Source organism: Lepisma saccharinum, chromosome 15 (genome assembly GCF_977018435.1).
Source record: "Lepisma saccharinum chromosome 15, izLepSacc3.1, whole genome shotgun sequence".
NCBI classification, from domain to species: domain Eukaryota; kingdom Metazoa; phylum Arthropoda; class Insecta; order Zygentoma; family Lepismatidae; genus Lepisma; species Lepisma saccharinum.
The window spans coordinates 14,657,283-14,676,034 of record NC_139243.1 but is presented as its reverse complement, the minus strand read 5'-3'; the positions used below and the strand labels follow the sequence as shown (position 1 = coordinate 14,676,034).

At 36.0% G+C, this 18,752-nt stretch overlaps 1 protein-coding gene across 1 annotated transcript in view; it reads left to right on the top strand.

The window, feature by feature from the left end:
- Positions 1 to 4,245: 4,245 nt before the first annotated feature.
- Positions 4,246 to 18,752, top strand: part of LOC145999125 (uncharacterized) — a 77,868-nt gene continuing 63,361 nt past the window's right edge. Inside the window, exon 1 of the mRNA XM_083136062.1 lies at positions 4,246 to 4,391. The gene's annotated coding sequence lies outside the window, so the exon portion shown is untranslated. The remainder of the gene's footprint in view (positions 4,392 to 18,752) is intronic.

Genomic DNA, 18,752 nt, shown 5'->3' with positions numbered 1-18,752 from the left:
AGTAAATAAGTAAGAAAGATGAAAAAAAAAAATGCAAATCAAATAAGAACTGTAAAGATACAATTAATGAGTATATGTATACACAAAAAGAAAAAAATACATAAAACTAAATTCTAAATACAATTTTAAGTATATATATATATATAGGCACACACACATGTACACATAAATGCATATTTGGTAATGTTTGATGGTGCAAGAATAGAAATATTTGACATGAAGTAATATCAAATTCTTACATTGACATTAATACATTGTGGGATGTATTTTTATTCGTGTGTGCTTCTAGATTCAAACTGTTTACATAGTAGATAGTCCTTTGCTGTGGATTTAAGAGCATGCAGTGTTGATTGGTTAGTTATTGTTATGGGCAATTTATTCCAGGTTGAAACTGCATTTACCGAGAATGATGATTTGAAGGAGGCGGTACTGTGATGATATGTAAAAAGTTTGTTATGCCCTCGCGTGAAGTGTGAGTGTATTTGAGTGCCTACTTTAACTTTTCTAAATAGATAATCTGGTTTACTTACTTTCAAAATTTTGTTTATGAAGGTGATATAGTGCAGATGCCTTCTTCTGTCCATTGTTAATATTTTCTTTGTGTTCAAATGAGGCAGGATATGTTCATATTTCCTTATGTTCAATGCAAATCGTATACAAGAATTTTGCATCACCTGAATTTTCCTTTTATCTCTGACTGAGACCCCAGGACCATAAACTACATCACAGTAATCAAAGAGTGACCACAATAAGAGCTCAACTAGCTTCAGTTTAACTTTTTCCGTTAGATAATTTTGAGACCTATATAAATTTCTGAGAATGTAGAATGATTTTCTACACAGTCCATTGATGTGTTCTGTCCAAGTGAGAGAACTATCAATCACCAAACCCAGGTTTTTAGATGTTGTTTTATGCGGTATGCACGTCCCACGTATCTTCAAGACTATGTCGTTATACTTGTCGTTTGTAATTGTTTGTCTGTTCCCCAGTAACATGTATGTGGATTTTTTGGGATTTAATATCAGTGCATTGGAGTCACACCAGGTGGAAATTCTTTTTAATTCATTGTTGAGGACCATAACATCACGTCTAACTGTAATTGGCGTGGTAGGTAGGTATATCTGTGTGTCATCAGCATAGAAATGGTATGTACATGTTTGTATTGCTCTCGATAAGTCTGCTGTGTATAAAGTAAACAGTAGTGGCCCCAATATTGATCCCTGAGGCACCCCAGTTTTTATTGGCACAGATTTTGAAAATGATAGTGGAGTGCCAGGCATTTGTACTTTCTGGTGTCTGTCTGTAAGATAAGAGTTGAACCACTTGATTGCTAATGGGCTGAAGTTATAATATCTGAGTTTAGCTAAAAGTAGATCATGCCGTACACTATCGAAGGCTTTGCTGAGGTCTAAGAGGACTAGTATAACTGCACACCGTTCATCCATGAAATGAAGGAAGTCATCTACTACTTTTGTGAGTGCAGTGGCTGTACTATGTTTACTGCGAAAACCTGACTGTAATTTTGGTAAAATATTGTTCGCATCAACAAATTTGGTGAGTTGCTGACACACTACTTTTTCAATAATTTTGGAGACAACAGGCAACAAGCTTATTGGTCTGAGGTCATCAAGACTTTGAATATTCTTCTTCTTTGCTAGTGGGATTACATGAGCTTCCTTCCATATGGAGGGAAATTCTCCAGTGCAAATAGAGAAATTGATGATTTGTGTTAGTGCAGGTAGTACAAAGGGAAGCGATAACTTTAACATTTTAACTGTGATTTTATCAGCTCCAGCTGCATTTGAGTGTATACTATGTATTGCCTTATATATGTCAAGTTCTGTTATTGTTTTAATTGCGAAACATAAATCTGTGGTATTCTCATTCCTGTTTGTCATGAAGTAATTGTACTGTTCTTGGATAAGTGTTTCAGAAAAATTCAGATTCTGTGTTACACTAACAAAATGGTTGTTTATAACATCTGCATCCCTAAGATTAGATGGAAGGGCATCAATATTATTTGTAGTTTTATCAACAATACCTAAATCTTTTAATTTTTGCCAGGTACCACGTGTGTTCATATTTCTGCTGTTTATATGGGATGTGAAATATGCTTTCTTTTCCTGCCTTGTAATTGACGTTGTGAAGTTACGCAGGTCCTTGTATTGTAGCCAGTCGTGTGGGTTATTTGTTCGTTTAAATTTACGTAAGGCATTATCCCTGAGTTTCATTACTAGTTTTACATTATCTGTGATCCATGGAGTATATTTTTTACCTACCCTTGCCGTTTTAGTAGGTGCATTAATTTCAAAGACGCTGATGATTTTTGAATTAAAATAGTTTATTTTGTCTTCAATATCATGGATAGGTTTCAGCAATTCCCAATCTACGGCTTTCATATCATTTTCGAATTTATCACTATCAAAATTAGAAAAGTCACGATATGTAATGTATTTCACCTGCTTTATGGGCTTCTCACAAACCAACGATACATATGTGAGACAGTGATCGGAGGTGCCTATAGGGTTTTCAACATTCGACCTGTGAACAAGTTCAGTATTATCTATTGCTATGAAGTCTAAGAGTGTCCTACTATTTGCTGTGATTCGAGTGGGTTTGTCGATTATTTGAGTCAGGCCAAATGTGTTAAAAATTGCTTTTAAATACATGGTGTCTGATTCGCGTTTTAAGAAGTCACAGTTTGCGTCACCCATCAGCAAGAGGGTGTCTACACAAGGGTATAGCTCAGAGAGTAGATTTTCTACAATGGAGAGTTTTGTGTACGCTATGTTTGGTGCTCTATATATAATACACACACCTATTCTTTTACTATTATTTTTTACAATAATACTGATATATTCAACATCACTGCCATTGTCCAAGTCATTATAACCTACAATGCGAAAGTTCAGTTCTGTTTTCATGTAAATGGCAATGCCCCCTCCGGTTTTATGCATCCGATCAATTTTCACGATCTGATACCCTGGTAGGTTGATAGATGCCATTGGCGTGTAGGCATCAGTCCAGGTTTCAGAGATTGCGACAATATCAAAATCATGCAGTAATGTAACACACTGTAGTTCATCAATTTTTGGTACAAGAGACCGCACATTACAATGAGCGACGCTAAAATTGCCACTTGGTTGCGTTAGACACTCTGGATTTGTCGTTTTACCTTTTAGTTTGAAGAAGCATTTGCTTTCTTTAGTAGTTTTTCTTTCATTTTTGTTACGACTTGCTTTGTAGAAAATTTGAAAATATAACCTGTTTGACTACTATCCTCTAATTTTCATGCACATCCATAATACATGTATAAATTGTGTGTGTCTGTGTAGACCACAATCTTCCTGTCCCCCACAAAAAGAACATTCATCTTCAATGATTTCGCACCCTGGTAAGGTATGTAGCTGCCTGGCAAAGTCCTCACTCCGTAAATTCACGAACTGCATGAAATCAGAAAACGAAATATATTTCCCCCTCGTTTTCAGGAAACCGGTTTCACTTCCACTCCCGTCCTTTCTGTGGTCAAGGGAACTCCAGTGGGTCAATGAATCTCCCCCCTTTATTTACTGCGAGTAGCAAAAGAAGACGGCCGCGCCAACTATTGAACACCTACGGAACTGCAATTTCCAAGCGCAGCGAGGTTTAGATATAGCTTCCCCTTCTATAACCTAACTATTCTATGGTATAGCCAATAACGTGACACGATTTTTTGAAAGGTAGGGTTACATTACGTATACGTTTCTGTTAGTCAGCCCTCATTTAACATCTTTTCTTGCCTTTAATGTTCTTCTTTATAAATACTGGGTCAAATTGTTGGGGGCCTTTGGGACCCACCCCCTCTGCTTTGCACGCCTCGAGTATAACTGTGCATTGGAAAAAGAAAATTGAAATAAGTTAATATTCGATATCTATTTAATGTCTTTTGTTTTTATCTTGGGGTGCGTTTCGAGTGCCTATGTTATCACGAAGTTTAACAAGCCCGAGAATATTTTGTAAAGTTTGATTAATGCCCACTTTTTTTTTTTTCTGAAGTCGAGATCGGGACGGGAAATTGTTTCCCGATCCCGGTTCCAAATTTTCGGGATCCGGCACACCCCTAATACGGGATTCCAGAAATATCCATTCGGAAATTCAATTACGTTCACCACGACCGACCTGTGATGGAAGTGGTGGAAGGAATCATCACAATGGAGAATGGAGCATGAAATAGTGAATGTACGGATCACAGGCTACTAACCGATGTCAACAAAGAAACCACAGATTAAACGGACCTGTCCAAAATTCCCAAGAGGCAACCTTTGTTTTGTATTTGGAAATGGAACTTCTGCCTAGATGAAGGACAACGACGAGATATTCAAGGGAAGATATTAAATTGTCTATCCCTCATTGTGAGTATATATTATTTTGTAAGCATTACTTTTCATTTATTACTTCATGAATCTTTTTTCAGTGTCGATAATAATTACAGTTACCAATATTTTGGCGGCTCACCCAGCCTCAAATGAAGGTGTGTTGCTGCTCACATTACGTCCGAAATGCCCGAGATCTGGAATATGTAGAACCCCTGCGGGCTCGGGTACCCTTTTCTACACCCTCGATTTTTCGCACATTTCAAATATTCTCGTTACAAAAATTAGTTCTTCATAATAAACTATGTTTCTAAATAGCGCGGAAAGTAATTTTTTAGATCTACGTGCTACGAAACTTATGTTTTTCATTAAATTAAAATTCCTTGCGTAACGTCAAAAAGGTTTTTCACAACTTTATGATGGCGAATGATGCATTCATGTCACAGGCGCAAGTCTGAAGATTTCGGATGATCGATTTATGTCACAGGCGCACGTCTGATTTTTTTCTTTTTCTTCTTATGATTGACTTGTGCAATAGGAACATTTGCTATTGCGATATGTTCTTTGTGTGATATATTGGCGGATTGGACATTTCAGACATTCGATTTCATTTATGCGACTTAAGAAATTGGAAATAATAATATTTTTTGGCAACTGCATGCCGTAAAGGGGAGGGTTGTTTTTTCTAAATGACTTCTGGGATGGGATAATTTGCGACTTCTAATTTTTATGATGGGAAGGGAGTGGAGGTTGGTATTCTGTGGAAAAGGACAACAAGGACTTTCAACGTAGGAGTTACTTCATTTTTGAACTTACAAATTGAACTTCGACCCACAATTCAATACCTGGCCTTGGTAAAAAGAGGTAAGTTACCTTCTTTGGTTTAATTTTAGCCTTCAATGCGGAAAACAGTGAGAAATAGTGTTGGGGGCAGGTGACTTCGCCCAATTTCTAACATGCCTTTAAAAGGGACTCTATAGATACAGGCGGGGCCGCGGTAGCGGTAGGGGGCGGTAAGTCAATTACCCCAGGGGCGGAGCCGAGAACCGGTGGGAAATTTTGACTCAAGAATTGCAAACGACAAAATCGCCACTTTAAACGGTTGTACAGTCGTAAATACTTCTTTCCGCGCTCCATTCTTTTTTTATTCACAAATAGGATCACATAACCTTCATAATGAAAGAAAAAAAAAATCAAAATTCGAGGGTGTAGAATAGGGTACCCGACCCCCCCCTGCGCCCACATGCACTAAATGTGCCTTTGTGGTGAGGTGCTAAATGCACGGGGAACTTTACCTTACCTAACCTTATCAATATTTGGTTTTCGGTATACATAATCGGTAAGATTATGGTATAGGGGTGACGGATTTCTTCAAATTTACAGGAGAAAGTACTTACGGAAATCATTTTCTGTAGCGTTGTGGAAGTTCGTGAATGTAGTTTTGATCCATTTTATTGCGAATACATGTTGTTTTCTGCGAAAATCTCTGTCCGACACGTTGTTTCTGCTGCCGCCATTTGTTTTCTGCACGAGAGCACAATGTTCAGTATGTTAGATGATGTAACCCCGTAGTCAGTGTTTCAACCTCGCAGTGTTTTCACTAGAACATGACGTGTCGAGTATTTTTATTTTCTTAATTTTTTTTAACTATGCTTGCCTAACCTCACTTAGGTAATGATTAGATAAGCCGGAGACGGATTTCTTCAAATTTACAGGAGAAAGGACGAGAAAGTACTTACGGAATTGTGTTTTTGTGGACTTTCTGGCCTGTAAGTAAGGTATTTTTCGTCATTCATGCATCTCCGTTGCACGATAGCTAGTGCCACCATTGCCTCAACTACGTGAATCAAATGTTCCATGCATTCGGTTATGTAACCCCCTGTCAGTGTAGCAACCACGCGTTAGTTTGACAAGATGTTATTTTTTTTTTTTAATTTATTTTTCTAAATTTTCCTAACCTAACCTAACAACCTAACCTAACCTTCAGTGAATGGTTTGTGTCACAATTTTCGATTCAAAACGTTTTGTGAATAGCTTGTGCGGCATTTATAGGTTCATAGGTTTGGAAACACTGCACATCAGCTGACAATACTGCATATCAGCTGACAACAGACAACGTGAGTCAAGATTTGGCCGCCGAATTAGCAACGACAAATAAAGAATTATAATGTTAAAAATAACGTGTTTTTCGTGGAAAAAAAAGTGATCCCCAGGTTGAAAAATGTTCTGCTATGCATATGAGGTAAGTAGGAATGATTTTTATTTGAAAAAAACAAAAAAAACGAGCTGAATATCTCTTCGACTTATCTAACTGGTACCCTAACTTAACCTAACCTAACGTTACGTAAAATGTTTTTTGAGGCTAACGTCAATGGTTTTTGGGGCTAACGTCAGTGGTTTTTGGGGCTAACGTGAATGGTTTGTGGGGCTCACGTCAATGGTTTGTTCGGCTAATTTCAATGGTTTGCGAGGTATTAGCATAATTTCAAATCTGGGCATGATAGTAGGTATTTTCCGGTGAACGAGGTTGCAACACTGCATAAATTGACAAAACACTCGCACAACGTGCCCTGAACCAGTATGCTATGACCCGCCATAATGTGTTACAGAATCGAAATAACAAGTAACAGTAATAGGGTGACCAGACATACTCTTTTTAAGAGTATTATACTATTTTAGAGGTTGATATACTCTATAAAAAGGTAAAGTGCTACCCTGTGCATAGGTGTGGGGGTAACACCCCACACTTTCTTGATCCGGTCGTGAGTGGGGGTGATGTGATCAGCATCACGCCCCTGCCCGCCTTTACCCCCCAGGGTTTCCCATACTCTTTTCAATTCGCAAAAATCCCCAAATATACTCTTTTTCTTGCTATTTAATTTCATTCATTATTTTATGCGTAAAAATGCCTTAAAATTCACAGAACGGAAAACGTCGAGATGTCAACAAACTGAAGTATTTACTCCTTGAGTCAAGAATTTCCTATGAACAATTTCAAGTGTCATTTTCATATTCCATCAACAAGCAAAACATATTTCAAAGTCATTGTAATTTAATGATAATGATTAGGGATGAGGAGATACTTTGAACCGATACCGATGCCGATACTCTTAGAGATTCCCACCGGTAACAATACTTGAAAATTGCAATAATTAAAATTTGTTCAAAATATTGATCAATATTGATGTATAAATATTCTCCTCCAATTATATGCATCAACATAACAAGAAATTTGCTTTAGAGTATTCAAGAATTGCATCAGAATATTAAAATAGATATTATCTAGTCACAAAATGTAGTTTTTTGTGCAAAATTAGTGTAAAGTAAAAATAAAGTTTTAATTTTGCATAATTTCCAGGATAATTAGACTGTCAAGAAGTCGCGCGGGATTTTTCGAACCCCGTGAAAGAGCAAAATGCATGAGCACCTTTTTGGTCAACAAATATCTAGTCACCCTAAACAGAAGTACTCGTAAATGTAAGAAATAGACATTATCTTAGTTAGAAATGCATTATTTCACCTTAGGAAATGTTCCGCATTCCATAATAGTACGTTAGCAATGTAAAAAATTGTGAAATATATGATTTATAGGTGTCATCACCCCCATACTATAATAGTACCCATGAATCCATCAAGTTCCTTTTGTTTCATTGCGATTTCGTCATGGTATTCATTTTTTACATGGTTCGATTTAGAGGAGCGGGTAAAATTTTCATATCCGCAAAACGTATTTCGGTACTAATCTGATATTCCCCGGACAGATTTCTTCATTTTTACAGAAGAAACTACTTACGGTAATAAGTTCCTGTAGCATTGTCTAACATCTGGAAGATGTTTTGTGTGATGTAATGGATTTCTTCAAATTTAAAAGTTTGGAGCTCATTGGGGACAGGTGACTCCGGCCAATTTCTAACATGCCTTTAACAGGGAGTCTATAGAGAAAGCCGGGGAGCTGGAGCCGAGGTGGTAGGTCAATTACCCCAGGGGCGGAGCCCGGAATCAGTGGGAAATTTAGACTAAAAAATTTCAAACAAAATTAATTTGTTTCTTTAAATTTCCCACCGATTCCAGGACGAAAATCATGAATACACTTTAAAGAATGTTCCACTAAGCAGATAGGACAGATTTCTTCATTTTTAAAGAAGAAACTACTTACGGTAATAAGTTCCTGTAGCATTGTCTAACATCTGGAAGGTGTTTTGTGTGATGTCACAGATTTCTTCAAATTTAAAAAAATTGGGGGCAGGTGACTCCGGCCAATTTCTAACATGTCTTTAACAGGGAGTCTATAGAGAAAGCCGGAGCGGAGCGGAGGCAGTAGGTCAATTACGCCAGGGGCAGAGCCCGCAATCTGTGGGAAATTTAGACTAAAAAAATTCAAACAAAATTAATTTGTTTCCCACCGATTCCGGGACTGTTACCCGAATTTGAAGTTAGAATTTGGGGATCATGTGTAGAAATTGCAAATTAAGCTAAATTGAGTGGTCCGTGATCAGAACAGACAAGCACGATTGCTCATTATTTACCGGAATATTTTGTGTTTCCAATACTTAAAAAATGAAATATACATTCCTGAAATTACTACGACCCAAAATGTTTACTATTATTGCCTAACCTAACCTTACCATGAATGGTTCGTGGGGCTATCCATCAATGGTTTGTGAGGCTACCCATGCATGGTTTTACGACCCCGAATTTTAACTATGTTTGCCTAACCTAACCTTACCAAGAATGGTCAGTGGGGCTATCTGTGAATGATTTTGCGCTAATTGTGATAACGAACCGATAAAAAATCTTATTTTCATAGCACTTGAACGGCAAACATTCTTCATCGAAGATGCCATTTTCGATGCATTGTTGCCAAACTTACCTGTAATCAACAACTTTTTTACTGTTCTGTTCTCTTCCGCCATTTTTACACGATCCATGATCTCCAATTGTGGCAATGCTGTAGATAGCGTAACTATTTGCGAACATCAATTATTCATATCAACAAATATGGTTCCCATACTTTTATACAGAGAATCATTGCAAGAATAGAAAAGCTTATTTTACAACTTCTACACATTAATGAACAATTTCTTCACCTCACCCCAACATGTTAACCTCAGATAAATCATTGCGACTAATTATTTTGTGAATATAATCAGTAGCATAGAAATTACAGAAGGGTCCAGTATTGTAAATTCTTGCCAATTTAGATTTAGGTCTGTTAATACATGCTGGGGAGTTTTAGTGATTACATACTGTGTTTCCTTGACACAGGCTTTCAACTTCCATGTACTACTATGTAATTCTGTACTTGCCAACATCCATTCGTTTACTGTTGTCATGATTATGAACTATCCCTCCTACCTAGGTCACATGTGTGAGTTACGAAAGGGTTTCCGGTATCGGTTCACGTAATCTGTTCCTTTACCATGCAATGTTCAGATGTGTATTTTCTTCTTGCCACCAAAATGTTTGAAGATTTTGTTGAATACATGCATCCCTAGGTAGATTAGGTGTGTCAGTTTGTGTTCTTTAGCATTTTATTAATTACTCTAAATGCTTTCATTGTTAGTTGGGTCAAGTTTAATGCTTTTGTAGTTAGGTTATGTGAGTCAGGTTTACTTCACTTAGTATTTTCATAATAATCCTAGTTATTTTTTTTTGGTTAAGTTAGGCAGATCAGCTTTAGTTCTCTTAGCATTAAAATAAGATCTTTAAATGCTTTCTACTACTGATTGCAGCCAATAGGTTTCAAGATTGTGTTCAAAAAATGCTTTCGTAGTTAGGTTAGGCAAGTCAGGTTTATTTCCCTTAGCATTTTAATAATAATCCTAATTATTTTTTCTTGTCTCCCTTTGAACCTCATGTGAACATTAAGGAAGAGGTGAATAGTGGTAGTAGTTTGTGTAATGTGTGAAGCATGCAAGACAGGAAGTTTTGCTTAAGGAAGCTGTGTGGTTCTAAGGAACTATTTCAAAATGGAAATTGCTGATTATTTTCAAGAAGGCTCCAAATTAATTCTACATTCATTCCCACTAGTGCACGATACTTACTGTCACTTCTATAAATAGCGAATGCCTTGTTCACACAAAACATGCCATATCTTAAACTATGTGGAGTATTGTTATGACAGTCCTAACAGAAAATAACTGAGTTACCAATTTTTTTCCTCACAAAGTAGAAAATTGGTAACGGTTCTGATTGTTTTATGTTTAAAAATATGTACACTACAGTCCCGATTAACCGAATCGCTAAAAAAAAGCCGTAACTCGTATGTAACCATGTTTTACGTGGGAGTACTTGAGTTAAATTACTGCGTATTATTGTAAGATTTTTGTTTATGCCTACACTCTGAAATATAAGTGTTCTGTATATCAAAATACTATACGTAATAAAATGTACGTACTGTATGTGTATCAAAAGACCTTTATTCCGGTTTAACCGAATTTTCGTTCAACGGAAGCACCATCTGTCCAATGAAATTCGGTTAAACAGGACTGTAGTCTACTTTGAAAGTGAAATACATTTTCTCCTGGTAGGAATGTATTGGTACATTCAAGTTGTATTATTGTTGTTTACTGAATTGGAAACTATTTAATGTTTTCTGTTAACATAGTTAAGAATTGATAATTCAGGTCTCACACCTTTCAGTAAGGCTACTCAGGACTGGACCTACAGTTTAAGGTGGCATCCGAACCACTATGTGGCTCCACCAGGAATCGAACCTGGGACCTCTTGATTACAAGGTGATGACGCTACCATTGTGGTCCATTCCCGATTAGCCTTACTGTGCATAAAGTGGACTTAAGTCACAAACTCAATCAATCACACCTTTCAAATGATTAAAATAAAAACATCCATAATATTGAGGGCCCAGATCTACCTAAAGTTCACACGTTCATTATATCCCCAGCAGTTAACAAAGGGAGCGGTACTCTTTGTTAAAAGAAACACACAAGGGGCAGTTTTCTTTTGAAGTAGAAGCAAACAAACTGGAGTAGGAAAGCGATGTTGCCACATTGAAGAAGAGATAAAGAGGAAAAGCAGAAGGAAATGGTAAAGGAAAAAGAAAGAAAGAGAGACAAAATTAAAGAATATGAAAAGAGAAAAGAAATACAGATAAATATTAAATGGAAGTGTTTAAGGGTATTATCGAAGGGGGGGGGGAGAAATATCCAGCTATTACATGTTAGGCCTTAATTGACACGAGGGTTCTGGGGGGATTCTGAATTAAACGTGGGGGGGGGGGCAGTATCCAACTCTAGATCTTACATTATGGCTGATATTTTAGTTAGAGGGGGATTGAACATTAAATTGAGGGGGTATCCAATTCTTGTGTATTACTATTGTCTTAGACTGTTGCAGAAATTCTGGTGTGGAGAGTGAGAATTAATTTTTTTGGAGCAGGCAATGCTGTCTAAAATTAGCATGGAAATTTTGGTGGTAGGATTGAGTATTAAATTTAAAGGGGGAAATAGAAAACTCTTGATAAAGTGTTAAATGTTAGATTGTCGAGAAATTTCTGTAGTGGAGAGAGATTTCGAACATTAAATTTTGGAGACTGTATTTAGCGATATTGTATCTACACGTTTTCGACCCCAAACGTGCCAAAAGAGAAGCTGGAAGAGACTAAATATCTTGGGATCTACATTTAACCAATCAATGTTCTACCTTTAAGTTTTTTCGAAAATAACAATAAAAAAATATGGACAATGTAACATGGTATTGCTTTCAACTAGACATCAACTATTACACATTCATCCAAACTATTTTCGGGGGATGAACGATTTTAGGGGTGGTCTTGAGTGATGGGCATCCCTGTTTAGGGACGAGGGGCAGATCAAGTATAGTGTTCTGTAAAGCTAAGAAAAGAGTTACTTTCGGTAGACACACTGTCGTAATTAAATACTTTGTGGGGATTACGATATGGTCTGAAGCTGGAAAAGACTAAATATCTCGGGATCTTAAGAAAGTATTGACACCCCATTAAATTAATATTCTTGAAAGCCTGCGAAGAAATGGATGTAATAATTTTCTTCCTCGCTTCACTCGCAATCATGTGTTGCGAGAATGTGTGTTTGGCACTTTACTGATGTGAATGTGAAGTTCCATACTATAGCTGCATTACAAGACGTAAGCGATGTTCTCGATATTCATTAATAACATCACTTCTTAAAATATAATGCTTAGTGTTGGTATACTGCTTAATTTAAAGCAGGTGCATCATTTGGGACAAAAATATATCGAATCCACATTTCTAACTTGTCACAGGAAATTTTTAAATTTGCACTGAAGATAAAATCCAAGTAATTATTGTTATGGATGTTACTAAAATAATTATATTTACCCCAGGAAAATGGGGGCTGGGGGTGAGTTCTTTGAAAGAGGAACCCTGTTATATTATCGCCTGCAGAAAGCATTGCAAACTCATAGAAGTAAAATAATCACACACGAAAATCCAGCATTGTTACAGGATTCATTACGTAAGGTAAAACAACAGCCAATTTGTAGTATGAGATACGCTGCTGCAAATGACGTCTCACTTTAAACCCAATGCTCTTTCTTTTGTACTTATTGCTTCACCTTTATGGTTAACTCTTTTCACCGGTAATCATTTCCCATAAATTTGGCTTCTTTCTTGGATGCAAACTGAATATATTTTACTCGAATTTTTTTAGACAAAATGATAGAACATGGTAATGGATATTTCTAATGTTTGATATAGATAGGAGTGTATTTGAAATTTGTTTGTAGATTTTATGTAAATTGTATCTTATGTAAATAAAATATATAATGGGCATAAACACCCATATGCAATGCTGTAAATCAAATAAATATATATTGATGATGATGATCAAAACAAGACACAGAAAGTTCGTAAATTTAGTGCGGTTTTGACAAGCATCCTAATAACGATTTTTGTTCCGCCAAATATTGTGCACTTCGTAAAATAACTTGGTGACATGGCAATGTAAGATAAGTGTGATCATTTTGTAGGAATATGCATTGTAACTTTCAATGAGCTTAGAGATTTGTGTACATAATGATATTTTATAACATTGGTCATATTCTAAAGATAATCATGTGAACAGCAAGGAAGTAGTGCCACTTAGTAATATTGCCTGACTTGTCCTTAGAAAAATAACATGTCGAGTTCTATGTATGCGGGAAGATCTCTGTGTTCTCCGACCAACGACATCCTTTGAAAAGGGGCGAGAAACAGATTCTACTCAATATTTATGTAACGTTCTGTCAGTGGTATCCTGAGAAACCAGTAAAAGAAGTGGTTAAGTTGGTATCCCAGTGCAGTGGTGTGTTAGTGTCTGCAGTTTTAAGGGTTATGAAAGAGATGACCAGGAAAGTAACAATGTATGCAGCTGCATATTCGTCTGATGTTTTGAGAGAGGGTTTTCACATTCAGAGGCTTTTATATAAAATGAATAGGTGCGGCGAACTGTGAGTGTAACAGCAGATGATTGCGGTCATGAATCAGCTGACGCGGAGTGATACATCGAATCGGTGAGACAGTTTGTTTACAGAAGGTCTCAGGGTTGGTGATTTACACTTTAGCTAGGGATCTGTAAAGTCTTGTGAAACAAATTGAATCTGCCATACGGTTGGAGCATATTATTTGGTTTGCCAAGGTTGAATTATTCTATCTTTATCTTAAGTTTTGTAACAATTTGTGTTAAATACCCAATTGAGTTTTATAAACCCACTCAAAAATACTATTTATATGCATGTTTACATATTTTAATTTACTACATTTAACCAATCAATGTGCTAGCTTTAAGTTTTATCGAAAATCGAACAATCAAAAAATATGGACAATGTATCATGGTATTGCATTCAAATAGACATCAACTATTACACATTCATCCAAACTATTTTCGTGGGATTATGATGAACGATTTTAGGGGTGGTCTTGAGTGATGGGCACCCCTGTTTAGGGAGGAGGGGCAGATCAAGTAGAGTGTTCTGTAAAGCTAAGGAAAAAAGTTACTTTCGGTAGACATGCTGTCGAAATGAAATACTTTGTGGGGATTTCGATATGGTTTGAGGGCAGGAATGATGTTTTTTTGGGGGGGGACACATGATATGATTAGGGGTAATGCACGACATGATTTTTTTGGGGGGATGGGCACCTCTGCTCTCCATGAAGGAAATAATATCCTGCAGTTGTGTCTTCATACTTGGTATTTTCACTAGCAGCTGTGAGTGATAACTTGCATTATGCAAAGTCTAAGAAAAGAAACAAAAAGCACAACACAACTAGTTAAAAAAATCAACCCCACATGTGGTTATGGCGCAAAAATAACGAGAGGCACCTTGCAAACTACATATCGGGAGCGGTTTGGTTATTGTTAGCTATTGTTGCCAGTGTTCAGTTTCGTGAAAGGGTTGCCGATGGGGACATAATAAACACGCGAACTTTACCAACTGCCAGCCTCACTCTCGCCTGAACCTACTCACAAGTGGGAGATCGTCCAACCAGTTATGTGGTGAAGTGTGGTCAGCACGACGAACCCCAAGTCGTCGTAGATTTTCACAACCGGCTTATGCTACTTATTCCTAGTTCCCCAATTTCCTCACGATGGTAGATGCTGGCCACCGGCCCCATACACAAGCCGAAATCCCAAGAGAAAAGCTGTTATGCTTCCCCCAGGAGACATGAATGATGAACCTACGTGCATCCGGTAGCCAGAGCCCAAAGCATGATGCCTTAGACTGCAGGGTCACGGAGCGGTTCAAATGGATTAAACTAAATTAACTAAAATATTTGACGCCACACTTCGATTCTACTCTTTGTTGATAATGTAATAGTTAATGCTCTTGATTTGTGATCAGTTTCCAGGATTGCAATACTACACAATGCTATACTATACTTGATACTTGAGAGCCGCAGTGGTCTAGTCGATAGGCATCTGACTACCACATGGGAGACCTGGGTTTGATTCTCAGGGTGGGTGATCTAAGGCCGGAATTGTTCCAGTCTTGTCTCTGCATAAAGTGTCTCTGGGGCTCACCCAGCCTCAAATCAGTGTATACCAGAGGGCAACCCTGGGGGTTAAAGGCAGCCAGAGCATGGTGCTGATCACATCACCTCCAAAAATGGCCAAGGTGGAGAATATGTGCTGAGACTTGGGTTTCTTAATCTACGAAAATGTAACCTAAAATATTAGCATAATTTAAAGCTCTCGGAAGACATGTTAGATTGGTATGTCATCCACTATCTTTGAACATGGAGACAAATTTTTCTCAAATACAATATGACACCATTCCTTCAAGTTATCTTGCAACTCTATAAATTACAGCGCAGAAGCTTTACATTTATGGCAAAATGTTTGTTTGCGATTGTACAACCACTCCTCTCCTAAACTATGAAATATATTTTTAAAATTTTACAGTTAAATTGCACACCAACAAATTCTCTACAATGACAGTTTAATTCCTTATACTCCGAAAATGCATTCCAGACAGTTTTGGAAGGGAAAAGAAAAAAAAGTGGATGGCATAGAGCATGCAACATGAGAAAAATCAGTTTTCATTCACCATCTTAAAACACATTGTCCGATATCACTCACATGTAATATCACTGCAGTCTTATCAAGTTTTTTAGCTGCATGAACATGTTGTTATGATTACTAAATAGATTCCTTGTCCTCCTTTGCTCATCCTAAATTGTGCATTATATTTTGATAATTGTATTGTCAAAGTATAGTGCAAGTAATTTCATAAAGTTCCTGTAAGTTTAAGTTCTGGTTTAATTACACCACAATTAACTTTATTCTATGTTCACAACATTTCAATAAAATGTACTCAGTTCTCCCTTGTAATGTTTTATACATGCAAGAATTTATTGTAGCAGTTGCTCGTCACAGGTGAAACTCTTTTCCTCACATACAGAAGTGACTGATAACTAAAGTGCTACCACATTTCAAAATTATAAACTTTGTTCAAGTATACTTCATCAATAAATGCAAACTTTTTATCAAAAAAAAATTATACAATTTTTCTTTTTTTGTTTCTTAGATGTATGTATGTAGAGCCCAGCACATATATTTCTGCCGTGCGATGTGCAACACAACTCAAGGAGCAGTGTTGCTAATAGAGCAGATAGAAAAATTGCTGGAGTGCAGCGATGCACAGCTGTTACGTACAACAAGAAAATTAGAGAATTTAGGTCTATCTAACGTTGAGTTTTAAACGTCATGCATTATACCAGGACTAGGATTATTAATATGTACTAACAAGTGGCTTTGTATGTAGCTACATACATCTGGACTAAAATTTCGTAAAATATGGACTAACACATACATAAAATTACCAAAAATGCTGCAAAGAAAACGTCTTCATAGTGATTCCTTTTTTGAGTGATTTCAAACAAAATAAACACTTTATTATTTTCCATTGCATTAATGCACTGGTGGCATTCTAACTGTTCACTCCCAAAACCAGTCTACACTGGTATGGAACTGCAACGACAGAATACACACGACCGACACTACCACTGCTTTGAGAACTAATCAGGATATCCGCTGTATGGGGGGCTTAATTAATAAGATGCCAATAACTATTTCTTGTATAATAATTTCTAGCCTTGCTCTATGTGGAATACCATTTTTGGCTGGATTTTATTCTAAGGATTTAATTTTGGAAATATTAAGTATATCTTCTTTTAATTTAGTAATATTTATTTTATTATGAATTTCTACTGGTATTACTATAGCTTATAGTTTTCGGTTGAATTATTATTTAGTTGGTAAATCTTATAGAGGTGCCCCATTTCAATTTTTTTCTGATGATGCAGGCTGGGGGATATTTAAGGGTATATTAGGATTATTATTATTATCCATTGTAGGTGGTTCTGGTTTAATATGATTAGTTTTTCCCTCTGTTTTTGTTATTATTATTCCGTTTAACCTTAAAATAGGAGCAATTATTTGTATCTTATTAGGGGGATGAATTGGATATAATATTACGTCTTTCTTAAATGAAGTTTATCCATTTTTTAATAATAAAATAATATATTATTTATTAGGAGAAATATGATTTTTACCATACTTATCTTCGGGTGGTTTAATTAATAGTTCATTTACTACTGGGGGGTTATATATTAGGGCTATCGACTACGGATGAAGTGAACTCATAGGTGGACAGGGGGTTCTTTAAGTATTCAATTAATACATTCTAATTATTTTAATATTTATTTTATATTTTCATTTTTAATAGTAATTTTATTAATAATTTATGTGTGTTTATATAGCCTATGATAAAGCATAATATTGAAGTTATTAGGAAGGATAAATTAGTTCTGTAAACATTTCTTGGATTTATTTAGAATCCAGCTTTATCATGAAAAGATAATGTAATATCATACTAAAGAAATGGCATGAAGAAATATTATAAGAGTATTAATGGAATTTCACCACTAAAGATGGAAGTTAGCAGCCTCCCCTTAATATTATACCCCTTAACCGAGGAATTAAATCCTAATTTTATTATTAACATTAATATGCCGCCTTCCTTTGGCTTCAGTTAAGTAAGCAAGGGTAATATATACCAATTTATTCAGGTCGAAGCTGATTGCTTTTGCTTCTTGCTTAATAAAGTAAATTGAATTACTCAATACTTTTTGAATGCAACTCAAATGTTATTATTAACTATTACTCTAGCATGCTCATTCTAGTGATCCTTGGGTTCATTCATGATATAGCCCTAAAAGTAAGATTAATAGAAATAATAATTAACACATAATCAATATATTAGTTTTGAATTAGTAATAATAACTGTTATTGGTAGAAGTAATACAACTTCTACATCAAAAATGAGAAAAATTACTGCAATTAGGAAGAATTTTATAGAAAATGAAATTCGTGCTGAGGATTTTGGTGGTCAAACCCACACTCAAATGGTGATCTTTTTTCTCGGTCTGTAATTGTTTTTTTATATAGTAATGTGGATAATATTATCACAATTGAGGTGATTATTATAATAATGAGGTACTTATAATTATATTAATTATTTACTTTATTTTATTATAATCTTTTTAATTGGAATTTAAGTGTACTTTAAATATACTAAGTAAATGTTATCTACCTCATCAATAAATTGAAATATAAAGGAATAATCATACTACGTTTACGAAGTGTCAATATCATGCTGCTGCTTCAAATCTAAAGTGATGTGTTGGTGAAAAGTGGCATAAGATATGTCAGGCTAAACATACTCCTAGGAATGTTGATCCAATAATAACATGTAGTCCATGAAATCCTGTTGCCATAAAGAATGTAGATCCATATACTGCATCAGCAATAGTAAATGGAGATTCATAATACTCATATGCCTGAAGAATAGTAAAATATATTCCTAATATTGATGTTAATATAAGTGCTTGAGTTGTGTGTG